The following is a 16,755-nucleotide window of genomic DNA, read 5'->3' as shown; positions in this document are numbered from 1 at the left end:
AATCAGATTAAGAGGTTGAAGAAGGACTGCTGATGCTGTTGGATTCTGACCTCCCTGCACTCAAAGTAGAATTTCTGGAGCTACAGAACTCCAAATGGCACGCTCTCAACAGCGTTGGAAAGTAGACATCCAGGGCTTTTCAGCAATATATAATAGTCCATACTTTGCCCGAGTTTAGATGACAGAAAAGAGCGTTGAACGCCAGTTCTACGCTGCAGTCTGGAGTTAAATGCCAGAAACACGTCACGAACCAGAGTTGAACGCCAAAAACACGTTACAACTTGGCGTTCAACTCCAAAAGAAGTCTCTGCACGTGTAAACTTCAAGCTCAGCCCAAGCACACACCAAGTGGGCCCCGGAAGTGGATTTATGCATCAATTACTTACTTCTGTAAACCCTAGTAACTAGTTTAGTATAAATAGGACTTTTTACTATTGTATTTTCATCTTTGGATTATCTTTTGGTCCTTTGATCACGTTTGGGGGCTGGCCATTCGGCCATGCCTGAACCTTTCACTTATGTATTTTCTACGGTAGAGTTTCTACACACCATAGATTAAGGTGTGGAGCTCTGCTGTTCCTCAAAGATTAATGCAAAGTACTACTATTTTTCTATTCAATTCAACTTATTCCGCTTCTAAGATATTCATTCGCACTTCAACATGAATGTGATGATCGTGACAAAGTCATCATTATTCCCCTATGAACGCGTGCCTGACAACCACTTCCGTTCTACCTTAGATTGAATGGATATCTCTTGGATATCTAATACAGGGGACCGAGTCTGAGTTATTAGCGTCTTCGTGGTATAAGTTAGAACCCATGGATGGCCATTCCTGAGATCCGGAAAGTCTAAACCTTGTTTGTGGTATTCCGAGTAGGATCTGGGAAGGGATGGCTGTGACGAGCTTCAAACTCGCGAGTGCTGGGCGTAGTGACAGACGCAAAAGAATAGTAAATCCTATTCCAGTATGATCGAGAACCGACAGATGATTAGCCATGCAGTGACAGCGCATTGGACCATTTTCACAGGAGGATGGGATGTAGCCATTGACAACGGTGATGCCCTACATAAAGCTTGCCATGGAAAGGAGTAGGAATGATTGGATGAAGAGAGCAGGAAAGCAGAGGTTCAGAGGAACGAAAGCATCTCTATACGCTTATCTGAAATTCTCACCAATGATTTACATAAGTATTTCTATCTTTATTTTCTGTTTATTTATTATTATTATTCGAAAACTCCTTAACCATTTGATATCCGTCTGACTGAGATTTACAAGATGACCATAGCTTGCTTCATACCAACAATCTCCGTGGGATCGACCCTTACTCACGTAAGGTTTTATTACTTGGACGACCCAGTGCACTTGCTGGTTAGTTGTATCGAAGTTGTGAATGAAAAACGATTTATTAAGACGTGCGTACTGAGTTTTTGGCGCCGTTGCCTGAGATCACAATTTCGTGCACCAAGTTTTTGGCGCCGTTGCTGGGGATTGTTCGAGTTTGGACAACTGACGGTTCATCTTGTTGCTCAGATTAGGTAAATTTTTTTGTTTTATTTTCAAAAAAAAAATTTCTTCAAAATCTTTCAAAAATTTTTTTTCCTTTGTTTTCGAAAATTATTTTAAAATTTTTAAGAATAAATTCTAAAGTTTCAAAATGGTATGCTGAAGTTTGGCTGGCCATCAAGCTTTAAACTAACCTGGGATGATTCCTGGAATCTTGATTGAGGACTATGAATTCATTGCTTCCTTTTCCCTATATGTTTTCAAAAAAATAAAAATATACAAAAATCCAAAAAAATTACTAAAATCATAAAATCAAAAATATTTTTTGTTTCTTGTTTGAGTCTTGAGTCAATTTTAAGTTTGGTGTCAATTGCATTTTTTCTAAAAATTTATGCATTTTTCGAAAATTCATGCATTCATAGTGTTGTTCATGATCTTCAAGTTGTTCTTGGTAAGTCTTCTTGTTTGATCTTGATATTTTCTTATTTTGTGTCTTTTGTTGTTTTTCATGTGCATTTTTGCATTCATGGTGTCTAAGCATTAAAGATTTCTAAGTTTGGTGTCTTGCATGTTTTCTTTGCATAGAAAAATTTTCAAAAATATGTTCTTGATGTTCATCATGATCTTCAAAGTGTTCTTGGTGTTCATCTTGACATTCATAGTGTTCTTACATGCATCATGTGTTTTGATTCATAATTTTCATGTTGTGAGTCATTTTTTATGTTTTTCTCTCTCATCATTAAAAATTCAAAAATAAAAAATATATCTTTCCCTTTTTCTCTCATAAAATTTCGAAATTTGAGTTGACTTTTTCAAAACTTTTTAAAATTTAGTTGTTTCTTATGAGTCAAATCAAATTTCCAATTTAAAAATCTTATCTTTTCAAAATCTTTTTCAAAAATCAAATCTTTTTCATTTTTCTTAATTTTATCTCATAATTTTCGAAAATATCATCAACAATTAATGTTTTGATTCAAAAATCTCAAGTTTGTTACTTTCTTGTTAAGAAAGATTCAAACTTTAAGTTCTAGAATCATATCTTGTGATTACTTGTGAGTCAAGTTATTAATTTTGATTTTAAAATTCAAATCTTTTTCAAAACTAATTTTAATCATATCTTTCTATCATATCTTTTTCAAAATTTTATCTTTTTCAAAAATTTGATTTTAAAATATCTTTTCCAACTTCTTATTTTCTTATCTTTTCAAAACTGATTTTCAAATCTTTTTCAATCAACTAACTAATTGACTTTTTGTTTGTTTCTTATCTTTTTCAAAACCACCTAACTACTCTTCTCTCTCTAATTTTCGAAAATACCTCTCTCTTTTTCAAAAAAAAATCTTTTTAATTAATTAATTGTTTTAAATCTTAATTTTTAATTTTATTTCTCCTTTAATTTTCGAAAATCATCAACTCCTTTTCAAAAATTATTTTTGAAAATTTTTCTCTCTCATCTTCTTCTATTTATTTAATTACCTACTAACACTTCTCTTCATATCTCTGCTCCTATCCTCACCCTTGTGTTTGGATTATCCATTCTTCTTCACTCTTATTCCCTTTCTTTTTCTACTCACACAAAGGAATCTCTAAACTGTGACATAGAGGATTCCATATTTTCTTTGTTATTCCCTTCTTTGTCATATGAGCAGGAGCAAGGACAAGAATATTCTTGTTGAAGCAGATCCTGAACCTGAAAGGACTCTGAAAAGGAAACTAAGAGAAGCTAAAATACAACAATCCAGAGACAACCTTACAGGAATTTTCGAACAGGAAGAGGAGATGGCAGCCGAAAATAATAATAATGCAAGGAGGATGCTTGGTGACTTTACTGCACCTAATTCCAATTTACATGGAAGAAGCATCTCCATCCCTACCATTGGAGCAAACAATTTTGAGCTTAAACCTCAATTAGTTTCTCTGATGCAACAAAACTGCAAGTTTCATGGACTTCCATCTGAAGATCCTTTTCAGTTCTTAACTGAATTCTTGCAGATCTGTGATACTGTTAAGACCAATGGGGTTGATCCTGAGGTCTACAGGCTCATGCTTTTCCCTTTTGCTGTGAGAGACAGAGCTAGAATATGGTTAGACTCTCAACCTAAGGATAGTCTGAACTCTTGGGATAAGCTGGTCAAGGCTTTCTTAGCCAAGTTCTTTCCTCATCAAAATCTGAGTAAGCTTAGAGTGGATGTTCAAACCTTCAAACAGAAAGAAGGTGAATCCCTCTATGAAGCTTGGGAGAGATACAAGGAACTGACCAAAAAGTGTCCTTCTGACATGCTTTCAGAATGGACCATCCTGGATATATTCTATGATGGTCTGTCTGAATTAGCTAAGATGTCATTGGATACTTCTGCAGGTGGATCCATTCACCTAAAGAAAACGCCTGCAGAAGCTCAAGAACTCATTGACATGGTTGCTAATAACCAGTTCATATACACTTTTGAGAGGAATCCTGTGAGTAATGGGACACCTCAGAAGAAGGGAGTTCTTGAAATTGATACTCTGAATGCCATATTGGCTCAGAACAAAATATTGACTCAGCAAGTCAATATGATTTCTTAGAGTCTGAATGGAATGCAAGCTGCATCCAACAGTACTCAAGAGGCATCTTCTGAAGAAGAGGCTTATGATCCTGAGAACCCTGCAATAGCAGAGGTAAATTATATGGGTGAACCTTATGGAAACACCTATAACCCCTCATGGAGAAATCACCCAAATTTCTCATGGAATGATCAACAAAAGCCTCAACAATGCTTTAATAATGGTGGAAGAAACAGGTTTAACAATAGTAAACCTTTTTCATCATCCACTCAGTAACAGACAGAAAATTCTGAGCAGAATCCATCTAGCTTAGCAAATTTAGTCTCTGATCTATCTAAGGCCACTCTGAGTTTCATGAATGAAACAAGGTCATCCATTAGAAATTTGGAAGCACAAGTGGGCCAGCTGAGTAAAAAGATCACTGAAACTCCTCCTAGTACTCTCCCAAGCAATACAGAAGAAAACCCAAAAGGAGAGTGCAAGGCCATTGAATTGACCATCATGGCCGAACCTACAAGGGAGGGAGAGGACGTGAATCCCAGTGAGGAAGACCTCCTGGGACGTCCAGTGATCAACAAGGAGTTTCCCTCTGAGGAACCAAAGGAATCTAAGACTCATCTGGAGACTATAGAGATTCCATTGAACCTCCTTATGCCCTTCATGAGCTCTGATGAGTATTCTTCTTCTGAAGAGAATGAGGATGTTACTGAAGAGCAAGTTACCAAGTACCTTGGTGCAATCATGAAGATGAATGCCAAGTTATTTGGTAATGAGACTTGGGAAGATGAACCTCCCTTGCTCATCAATGAACTAAGTGATCTAGATCAACTGACATTGCCTCAGAAGAAACAGGATCCTGGAAAGTTCCTAAGACCTTGTACCATAGGCACCATGACCTTTGAGAAGGCTCTATGTGACCTTGGGTCAGGGATAAACCTCATGCCCCTCTCTGTAATGGAAAAACTAGGAATCTTTGAGGTGTAAGCTACCAGAATCTCATTAGAGATGGCAGACAACTCAAGAAAAGAGGCTTATGGACAGGTAGAGGACAAGTTAGTAAAGGTTGAAGGCCTTTACATCCCTGCTGATTTCATAATCCTAGATACTGGGAAGGATGAGGATGAATCCATCATCCTTGGAAGACCCTTCCTAGCCACAGCAAGAGCTGTGATTGATGTAGACAGAGGAGAATTGATCCTTCAACTGAATGAGGACAACCTTGTGTTTAAAACTCAAGAATCTCCTTCTGTAACAATGGAGAGGAAGCATAGAAAGCTTCTCTCAGTACAGAGTCAACTAAAGCCCCCACAGTCAAACTCTAAGTTTGGTGTTGGGAGGCCTCAGCCAAACTCTAAGTTTGGTGTTGAACTCCCATATCCAAACTCTAAGTTTGGTGTTGGGAGTCTATAAAATTGACCTGATCACCTGTATGGCTCCATGAGAGCCCACTGTCAACCTATTGACATTAAAGAAGCACTTGTTGGGAGGCAACCCAATTTTTATTTATCTAATTTATTTTTATTTTATTGTTCTTTCATGTTTTAGTAGGTTCATGATCATGTGGAGTCACAAAATAAATACAAAAATTAAAAATAGAATAAAAAAACAGCAGAAGAAAAATCACACCTTAGAGAAAGGACTTACTGGCGTTTAAACACCAGTAAGGAGCATCTGGCTAGCATTCAACGCCAGAATAGAGCATGGATCTGGTGCTGAACGCCAGAAACAAGCATAGAACTGGCGTTCAACGCCAGAAACATGCTGCATCTGGGCGTTGAACGCCCAGAACAAGCATCAGTTCAGCGTTTAAACGCCAGAATTGCATGCAAAGGCGTTTTACATGCCTAATTGGTGCAGGGATGCAAATCCTTGACACCTCAGGATCTGTGGACCCCACAGGATCATCTCAGTATCTATGGACCCCACAGGATCCCCACATACCTCCATTCGCCTTACCTCCTCATAATCCTATATCACCCTTTCCCAAGAACCCTTCGACAATCACCTCCAATTCCCCTCCAAAACCATCAACACACCTCCATCTCTCCTTCTTCTCATCCTTTCTTTCTTCTTTTGCTCGAGGACGAGCAAACATTCTAAGTTTGGTGTGGAAAAGGCATTGCTTTTTTGTTTTTCCATAACCATTGATGGCACCTAAGGCCAGAGAAACCTCTAGAAAGAGGAAATGAAAGACAAAAGCTTCCAAATCCAAGTCATAGGAGATGGAGAGATTCATCTCAAGGGTCTATAGCTCAGTGGTAGAACATTTGACTGCAAATCAAGAGATCCCTAAGATACCTCAGGGGATACATTTTCCTCCACACAATTATTGGGGACAACTAAGGGTGGAACATCAAGATCACTCCATCATCCTTCATGAAATTAGAAAAGATCAAAAAGCAATGAGGGAGGAGCAACAAAGACAAGGAAGAGACATAGAAGAGCTCAAGGACATCATTCGTTCCTCAAGAAAGAAACGCCACCATCACTAAGGTGGACTCATTTCTTGTTCTCAAATTTTCTATTTTTCGTTTTCTTTATGTTAAGTGCTTATCTATGTTAGTGTCTTATTACATGATCATTAGTATTTAGTAACTTTGTCTTAAAGTTATGAATGTCCTATGAATCCATCACCTCTCTTAAATGAAAAATGTGTTTTAATTCAAAAGAACAAGAAGTACATGAGTTTCGAAATTATCTTTGAACTTAGTTTAATTATATTGATGTGGTGACAATACTTTTTATTTTCTGAATGAATGCTTGAACAGAGCATATGTCTTTTGAAGTTGTTGTTTAAGAATGTTAAATATGTTGGCTCTTGAAAGAATGATGAACAGGAGAAATGTTATTTGATAATCTGAAAAATCATAAAATTGATTCTTGAAGCAAGAAAAAGCAGTGAATAGAGAAAAGCTTGCGAAAAAAAAGGAGAAAAGAAAAATAGCTTAAAAAAAAAGAAAAACAAAAAGCAAGCAGAAAAAGCCAAAAGCTCTTAAAACCAAAAGGCAAGAGCAAAAAGCCAATAACCCTTAAAACCAAAAGGCAAGGGTAAATAAAAAGGATCCCAAGGCTTTGAGCATCAGTGGATAGGAGGGCCTAAAGGAATAAAATCCTAGCCTAAGCGGCTAAACCAAGCTGTCCCTAACCATGTGCTTGTGGCGTAAAGGTGTCAAGTGAAAACTTGAGACTGAGCGGTTAAAGTCAAGGTCCAAAGCAAAAACAGAGTGTGCTTAAGAACCCTGGACACCTCTAATTGGGGACTTTAGCAAAGCTGAGTCACAATCTGAAAAGGTTCACCCAATTATGTGTCTGTGGCATTTATGTATCCGGTGGTAATACTGGAAAACAAAGTCCTTAAGGCCACGGCCAAGACTCATAAAGTAGCTGTGTTCAAGAATCAACATACTGAACTAGGAGAATCAATAACACTATCTGAAATCTGAGTTCCTATAGATGCCAATCATTCTGAACTTCAATGGATAAAGTGAGATGCCAAAACTATTCAAGAGGCAAAAAGCTACAAGTCCCGCTCATCTGATTGGAGCTATGTTTCATTGATATTTTGGAATTTATAGTATATTCTCTTCTTTTCATCCTATTTGATTTTCAGTTGCTTAGGGACAAGCAACAATTTAAGTTTGGTGTTGTGATGAGTGGGTAATTTATACGCTTTTTGGCATTGTTTTTAGTATGTTTTTAGTAGGATCTAGTTACTGATGAGCGGATAATTTATACGCTTTTTGGCATTGTTTTTAGTATGTTTTTAGTAGAATCTAGTTACTTTTAGGGATGTTTTCATTAGTTTTTATGTTAAATTCACATTTCTGGACTTTACTAGGAGTTTGTGTGTTTTTCTGTGATTTCAGGTATTTTCTGGCTGAAATTGAGGGACTTGAGCAGAAATCAGATTCAGAGGTTGAAGAAGGACTGCTGATGCTGTTGGATTCTGACCTCCCTGCACTCAAAGTGGATTTTCTGGAGCTACAGAACTCAAAATGGCGCGCTTCCAATTGCGTTGGAAAGTAGACATCCAGGGATTTCCAGCAATATATAATAGTCCATACTTTGCCCAAGTTTAAATGATGCAAACTGGCGTTCAACGCCAGTTCTCTGCCCAATTCTGGCGTCCAGCGCCAGAAACAAGCTGCAAAGTGGAGTTCAACGCCCAAACTGGCACAAATGCTGGCGTTCAACTCCAAGAAGGACCTCTACACGTGCAACGCTCAAGCTCAGCCCAAGCACATACCAAGTGGGCCCCGGAAGTAGATTTATGCATCAATTACTTATTTCTGTAAACCCTAGTGACTAGTTTATTATAAATAGGACCTTTTACTATTGTATTAGACATCTTTGGATTATCTTTTGATCCTTTGATCATCTTTGGATGGCTGGTTCTTAGATCAGAGGGGCTGGCCATTCGGCCATGCCTGGACCTTTCACTTATGTATTTTTAACGGTAGAGTTTCTACACTCCATAGATTAAGGTGTGGAGCTCTGCTGTTCCTCAAAGATTAATGCAAAGTACTACTGTTTTCTATTCAATTCAACTTATTCCACTTCTAAGATATTCATTCGCACTTCAATCTGAATGTGATGAACGTGACAATCATCATCATTCCCTATGAACGCGTGCCTGACAACCACTTCCGTTCTACCTTCGACTGAATGAGTATCTCTTAGATCTCTTAATCGGAATCTTCGTAGTGTAAGCTAGAATGATGGCGGCATTCAAGAGAATCCGGAAAGTCTAAACCTTGTCTGTGGTATTCTGAGTAGGATTCAATGATTGAATGACTATGACGAGCTTCAAACTCGCGATTGCTGGGCGTAGTGACAGACACAAAAGGATAGTAAATCCTATTCCGGCATGATCGAGAACCGACAGATGAATAGCCGTGCCGTGACAGGGTGCGTTGACCATATTCACTGAGAGGATAGGATGTAACCATTGACAAGGGTGATGCCTCCAGACGATTAGCCGTGCCGTGACAGGGCATTTGGATCATTTTCCCGAGAGAAGACCGAAAGTAGCCATTGACAATGGTGATGTATTACATAAAGCCAGCCATGAAAAGGAGTAAGACTGATTGGATGAAGATAGCAGGAAAGCAGAGGTTTAGAGGAACGAAAGCATCTCTATTCGCTTATCTGAAATTCTCACCAATGATTTACATAAGTATTTCTATCACTATTTTATTAATTATTTTCGAAAACCCCATTACTATTTTATATCCGCCTGACTGAGATTTACAAGGTGACCATAGCTTGCTTCATACCAACAATCTCCGTGGGATTCGACCCTTACTCACGTAAGGTATTACTTGGACGACCCAGCGCACTTGCTGGTTAGTTGTGCGAAGTTGTGAACCATGGTATTGGCATCATATTTTTGGCGCCATTACCAGGGAAAGAAAGAGCGATGAATTTTACATAATCAAAGTGTAATCACAATTTCTGCGCACCAAGTTTTTGGCGCCATTGCCGGGGATTGTTCGAGTTTAGACAACTGACGGTTCATCTTGTTGCTCAGATTAGGTAATTTTCTTTTTGTTTTGTTTTCAAAAAAAAAATTTCAAAAATTTCTCCTTTGTTTTCGAAAAAAAAAAATCTTAAAATAAAAATGTTTTCAAAAATTTTATAATTTTATTCAAAATTTTTAAGAATGAATTCTAGTGTTTCATGAAGCATGTGAAGCCTGGCTGGCTACAAAGCCATGTCTAAATTCTTTTGGACTGAGGCTTCCAAACCATCAGCATAGAGGCAAGTTACATATTTGATAAGTAATGAGCAGTATATTCTGATATCTTGCTGAAGCTTGGCTGGCCATTGGCCATGTCTAGTGTTTTGGACCGGAGCTTTCATTGAAAGCTTGGCTGGCTAGTGAGCCATGTCTAATTCCTGGACTGAAGCTTTAGACTAACATGGCAAGATTCCTGGAATTCATATTAAAAATTTTGGAATCCTTATTTTTTCTTTTACAAATAATTTTTGAAAAAAAAAATTTTCCAAAAAAATTAGAAAATCATAAAAAAAAAATTTCAAAAATATTTTTTGTGTTTCTTGTTTGAGTCTTGTGTCATGTTATAAGTTTGGTGTTAATTGCATATGCATCTTGTATTTTTCGAAAATTCATGCATTCATAGTGTTCTTTATGATCTTCAAGTTGTTCTTGGTAAGTCTTCTTGTTTGATCTTTGCATTTGCATGTTTTGTGTCTTTTCTTGTTTTTCATATGCATTCTTGAATTCTTAGTGTCTAAGCATTAAAGAATTCTAAGTTTGGTGTCTTACATGTTTTCTTTGCATTAAAAATTTTTCAAAAATAAGTTCTTGATGTTCATCTTGATCTTCATAGTGTTCTTGGTGTTCATCTTGACATTCATAGCATTCTTGCATGCATCACATGTTTTGATCCATAACATTCATGCATTGCATCATTTTTCTTGTTTTTCTCTCTCATCATAAAAATTCAAAAATAAAAAAAAAATATCTTTCCCTTTTTCTCTCATCAAATTCGAAAATTTGGATTGACTTTTTCAAAAATTTTCAAAATCAAGTTGTTTCTTATGAAGTCAAATCAAATTTTCAATTTGAAAATCTTATCTTTTTCAAAAATCAAATCTTTTTCAAATTTCTTAGTTATTTTCGAAAATTTCAGAAATATTTTTCAAAAATCTTTTTCTCATTTTTATATCAAATTTTCGAAAATAACAATAACAATTAATGTTTTGATTCAAAAATTTTAAGTTTGTTACTTACTTATTAAGAAAGATTCAAACTTTAAGTTCTAGAATCATATCTTGTGATTTCTTGTGAATCAAGTCATTAATTGTGATTTAAAAAAAAAATCAAATCTTTTTCAAAAACTAATTTCTATCATATCTTTTCAAAAATATCTTCTTATCTTATCTTTTTCAAAAATTTGATTTCAAAATATCTTTTCTAACTTCCTAACTTCTTATCTTTTCAAAATTTGTTTCAACTAACTAACTAACTTTTTGTTTGTTTCTTATCTTTTTCAAAACCACCTAACTAACTCTCTCTCTCTCTAATTTTCGAAAATATCTCCCTCTTTTTCAAAAACTCTTTTTAATTAATTAATTATTTTAACTTTTGATTTTAAAATTTTCGAAAAAATACTAACCTTTTTCAAAAACCATTTTCGAAAATCACTAACCCTTTTTCAAAAATAATTTTCGAAAATCCTTCTCCCTCATCTCCTTCTAATTATTTATTCATCCACTAACACTTCTCTTCATCTCACATCACTGCTCCTATCCTTACCCTTGTGTTTGGATTCTCCATTCTTCTTCACCCCTATTTCTTTTCTTCTTCTACTAACAATAACGAACCTCTTTACTGTGACATAGAGGATTCCTCTTCTTTTCTTTTTCTCTTCTCTTTCTTATGAACAGGAACAGAGAAAAAGGCATTCTTGTTGCAGCTGATCCAGAACCTGAAAGGACTCTGAAGAGGAAACTAAGAGAAGCTAAATTACAACAATCCAGAGACAACTTGATTGAAAATTTCGAACAAGTAAAGGAGATGGCAGCCGAACCCAATAACAATGCAAGGAGAATGCTTGGTGACTTTACTGCACCTAATTCCAATTTACATGGAAGAAGCATCTCCATTCCTGCCATTGGAGCAAACAATTTTGAACTTAAAACCTCAATTAGTTACTCTGATGCAGCAGAACTGCAAGTTTCATGGACTTTCATCTGAAGATCCTTTTCAGTTCTTAACTGAATTCTTGTAGATATGTGATACTGTTAAGACTAATGGAATAGATCCTGAAGTCTACAGGCTCATGCTTTTCCCATTTGCTGTAAGAGACAGAGCTAGAATCTGGTTTGACTCTCAACCCAGAGACAGCCTGAACTCTTGGGATAAGCTGGTCACGGCTTTCTTAGCCAAGTTCTTTCCTCCTCAAAAACTGAGCAAGCTTAGAGTGGATGTTCAAACCTTCAAACAGAAAGAAGGTGAATCCCTCTATGAAGCTTGGGAAAGATACAAGCAGCTGACCAAAAAGTGTCCTTCTGACATGCTTTCAGAATGGACCATCCTGGATATATTCTATGATGGTTTATCTGAGTTATCAAAGATGTCATTGGATACTTCTACAGGTGGATCCATTCACCTAAAGAAAACGCCTGCAGAAGCTCAAGAACTCATTGACATGATTGCTAATAACCAGTTCATGTACACTTCTGAGAGAAATCCTGTGAGTAATGGGACGCCTATGAAGAAGGGAGTTCTTGAAGTTGATACTCTGAATGCCATATTGGCTCAGAACAAAATATTGACTCAGCAAGTCAATATGATTTCTCAGAGTCTGAATGGAATGCAAGCTGCATCCAACAGTACTCAAGAGGCTTCTCCTTAGGAAGAAGCTTATGATCCTAAGAACCCTGCAATAGCAGAGGTGAATTACTTAGGTGAACCTTATGGAAACACCTATAACTCATCATGGAGAAATCATCCAAATTTCTCATGGAAGGATCAAAAGCCTCAACAAGGCTTTAATAATGGTGGAAGAAACAGGTTTAACAATAATAAACCCTTTCCATCATCCACTCAGCAACAGACAGAGAATTCTGAGCAGAATCCATCTAGCTTAGCAAATCTAGTTTCTGATCTATCTAAGGCCACCGTGAGTTTCATGAATGAAACAAGGTCTTCCATTAGAAATTTGGAAGCACAAGTGGGCCAGCTGAGTAAAAGGATCACTGAAATCCCTCCTAGTACTCTCCCAAGCAATACAGAAGATAATCCAAAAGGAGAGTGCAAGGCCATTGACATAAGCACCATGGCCAAACCCAAAGAAGGAGAGGAGGACGTGAATCCCAAGGAGGAAGACCTCTTGGGACGTCCAGTGATCAATAAGGAGCTTCCCTCTGAGGAACCAAAGGACTCTGGGGCTCATCTAGAGACCATAGAGATTCCATTGAACCTCCTTATGCCCTTCATGAGCTCTGATGAGTATTCCTCTTCTAAAGAGAATGAGGATGTCACTGAAGAGCAAGCTGCCAAGTTCCTTGGTGCAATCATGAAGCTGAATGCCAAATTATTTGGCATTGAAACTTGGGAAGATGAACCTCCCTTGTTCATCGATGAACTAAGTGATCTGGATCAACTGACATTGCCTCAGAAGAGACAGGATCCTGGAAAGTTCATAATACCTTGTACCATAGGTACCATGATCTTTAAGGCTCTGTGTGACCTTGGTTCAGGAATAAACCTCATGCCCCTCTCTGTAATAGAGAAACTGGGAATCTATGGGGTGCAAGCTGCTAAAATCTCATTAGAGATGGCAGACAACTCAAGAAAACAGGCTTATGGACAAGTAGAGGACGTGTTAGTAAAGGTTGAAGGCCTTTACATCCCTGCTGATTTCATAGTCCTGGATACTGGAAAGGAAGAGGATGAATCCATCATCCTAGGAAGACCTTTCCTAGCCACAGCAAGAGCTGTGATTGATGTGGACAGAGGAGAATTAATCCTTCAAGTGAATGAGGACAACCTTGTGTTTACAACTCAAGGATCTCTCTCTGCATCCATGGAGAGGAACCAGAAAAAGCTTCTCTTAAAGTAGAGTCAAACAAAGCCCCCACAGTCAAACTCTAAGTTTGGTGTTGGGAGGCCACAACCAAACTCTAAGTTTGGTGTTGAACTCCCATATCCAAACTCTAAGTTTGGTGTTGGAGAGTCTCAACAATGCTCTGAATATCTGTGAGGCTCCATGAGAGCCCACTGTCAAGCTATTGACATTAAAGAAGTGCTTGTTGGGAGGCAACCCAATTTTTCTCTAACTATATTTTTCTTAGTTATATGTCTTTGTAGGTTCATGATCATGTGGAGTCACAAAATAAATATAAAAATTGAAAACGGAATCAAAAACAGCAGAAGAAAAATCACACCCTGGAGGAGCATCTGTCTGGCGTTCAACGCCAGAACAGAGCATGGTTCTGGCGCTGAACGCCCAAAATGGGCAGTGTCTGGGCGCTGAACGCCCAGAACAAGCATGGTTCTGGCGTTCAATGCCAGAAATGGCCAGTAAATGGGCGTTGAATGCCCAAAATGGGCACCAACCTGGCACTGAACGCCCAGAGTTGTGTGCAAGGGCATTTTACATGCCTAATTTGGTGCAAGGTTGTAATTCCTTGAACACCTCAGGATCTGTGGACCCCACAGGATCATCTCAGGATCTGTGGACCCCACAGGATCACCTCAGGATCTGTGGACCCCACAGGATCCCCACCTACCTCCACTCACTTCTTCTCACCCCTCTTTCACACAATCCCATAAACACTCTTCCCCAAAACCCTTCACCAATCACCCCAATCCCTCTTCCCCATCACCTCTTCACCACTCACATCCATCCACTCTTCCCCATAAACCTACCTCATAAACTCCACCTACCTTCAAAATTCAAAACCAATTTCCCACCCAAACCCACCCTAAATGGCCGAACCTTAACCCCCCTCCCTCCCCTATATATAGCCCTCCATTCTTTCTCATTTTCACACAACACAACCCTCTCCTCTCTACTTGGCCGAAACACACTTCACCCTTCTTCTCCATATTTTCTTCTTCTTCTTCATCTATTCTTTCTTCTCTTGCTCGAGGGCGAGCAAATTTCTAAGTTTGGTGTGGTAAAAGCATAAGCTTTTTTGTTTTTTCATTACAATTGATGGCACCTAAGACCGGAGAATCCTCTAGAAAAGGAAAAGGGAAGACAAAAGCTTCCACCTCCGAGTCATGAGAGATGGAAAGGTTCATCTCCAAAGCCCATCAAGACCACTTCTACGATGTTGTGGCCAAGAAGAAGGTGATCCCTGAGGTCCCTTTCAAACTCAAAAGAAATGAGTATCCGGAGATCCGACATGAAATTCAAAGAAGAGGTTGGGAAGTTCTAACAAATCCCATCCAACAAGTCGGCATCCTAATGGTTCAAGAGTTCTATGCCAATGCATGGATCACCAAGAACCATGATCAAAGTAAGAACCCGGATCCAAAGAACTATGTTACAATGGTTCGGGGGAAATACTTAGATTTTAGTCCGGAGAATGTGAGGTTGGCGTTTAACTTACCCATGATGCAAGGAGATGAACGCCCCTACACTAGAAGGGTCAACTTTAATCAAAGGTTGGACCAAGTCCTTATGGACATATGTGTGGAAGGATCTCAATGGAAGATTGACTCCAAAGGCAAGCCAGTTCAACTAAGAAGATTGGACCTCAAGCCTGTGGCTAGAGGATGGTTGGAGTTCATTCAATGCTCAATCATTCCCACTAGCAACCGATCTGAAGTTACTGTGGATTGGGCCATCATGATTCATAGCATCATGATTGGCGAGGAAATAGAAGTTCATGAAGTCATCTCTAATGAACTCTACAAAATAGCCGAAAAGTCATCCCCCATGGCAAGGCTAGCTTTTCCTCATCTTATCTGCCATCTATGTTACTCAGCTGGAGCTTTCATAGAAGGAGACATTCCTATTAAGGAAGAGAAGCCCATCACTAAGAAAAAGATGGAGCAAGCAAGAGAGCCCATTCATGGAGCTCAAGAGGCGCAGGAAGCTCATCACCATGAGATCCCGGAGATGCCTCAAATGCATTTTCCTCTACAAAACTATTGGGAGAAAATCAACACCTCCCTAGGAGAATTAAGTGCCAACATGGGACAATTAAGGGTGGAACATCAAGAGCACTCCATCATGCTCCATGAAATAAGAGAAGATCAAAAAGCAATGAGGGAGGAGCAACAAAGACAAGGAAGAGACATAGAAGAGCTTAAGGACATCATTGGTTCCTCAAGAAGGAAACGCCACCATCACTAAGGTGGATTCATTCCTTGTTCTTATTTCTTCTGTTTTTCGTTTTCTATGTTATGTTCTTATCTATGTTTGTGTCTTCATTACATGATCATTAGTAGTTAGTAACATTGTCTTAAAGTTATGAATGTCCTATGAATCCATCACCTCTCTTAAATGAAAAATGTTTTAATTCAAAAGAACAAGAAGTACATGAGTTTCGAATTTATCCTTGAACTTAGTTTAATTATATTGATGTGGTGACAATGCTTCTTGTTTTCTGAATGAATGCTTGAACAGTGCATATGTCTTTTGAAGTGTTGTTTAAGAATGTTAAATATGTTGGCTCTTGAAAGAATGATGACTAGGAAACATGTTATTTGATAATCTGAAAAATCATAAAAATGATTCATGAAGCAAGAAAAAGCAGCAAAGAACAAAGCTTGCAGGAAAAAAAATAGGCGAAAAAAATAGAAAGAAAAAAGAAAAAGCAAGCAGAAAAAGCCAAAAGCTCTTAAAACCAAGAGGCAAGAGCAAAAAGCCAATAACCCTTAAAACCAAAAGGCAAGGGTAAATAAAAAGGATCCCAAGGCTTTGAGCATCAGTGGATAGGAGGGCCTAAAGGAATAAAATCCTGGCCTAAGCGGCTAAACCAAGCTGTCCCTAACCATGTGCTTGTGGCGTGAAGGTGTCAAGTGAAAACTTGAGACTGAGCGGTTAAAGTCAAGGTCCAAAGCAAAAAAAAAGAGTGTGCTTAAGAACCCTGGACACCTCTAATTGGGGACTTTAGCAAAGCTGAGTCACAATCTGAAAAGGTTCACCCAATTATGTGTCTGTGGCATTTATGTATCCGGTGGTAATATTGGAAAACAAAGTGCTTAGGGCCACGGC

The 16,755-nt window shown here is 38.1% G+C and overlaps 2 non-coding genes across 2 annotated transcripts; both read right to left on the bottom strand.

The window, feature by feature from the left end:
- Nucleotides 1-3,682: 3,682 nt before the first annotated feature.
- Nucleotides 3,683-3,790, bottom strand: LOC112781169 (small nucleolar RNA R71). The gene has a single exon (XR_003191962.1). It is a non-coding gene; the product is annotated as a small nucleolar RNA R71 (small nucleolar RNA).
- An 8,201-nt stretch (nt 3,791-11,991) lies between these two features.
- LOC112781097 (small nucleolar RNA R71) lies at nt 11,992-12,099 on the bottom strand. The gene has a single exon (XR_003191893.1). It is a non-coding gene; the product is annotated as a small nucleolar RNA R71 (small nucleolar RNA).
- Nucleotides 12,100-16,755: the final 4,656 nt, after the last annotated feature.

The sequence above is a fragment of the Arachis hypogaea genome, chromosome 19, assembly GCF_003086295.3.
Source record: "Arachis hypogaea cultivar Tifrunner chromosome 19, arahy.Tifrunner.gnm2.J5K5, whole genome shotgun sequence".
Lineage (NCBI taxonomy): Eukaryota > Viridiplantae > Streptophyta > Magnoliopsida > Fabales > Fabaceae > Arachis > Arachis hypogaea.
Note: the sequence above shows the minus strand (reverse complement) of the source record. Positions and strands in the feature narration are given on the sequence as shown.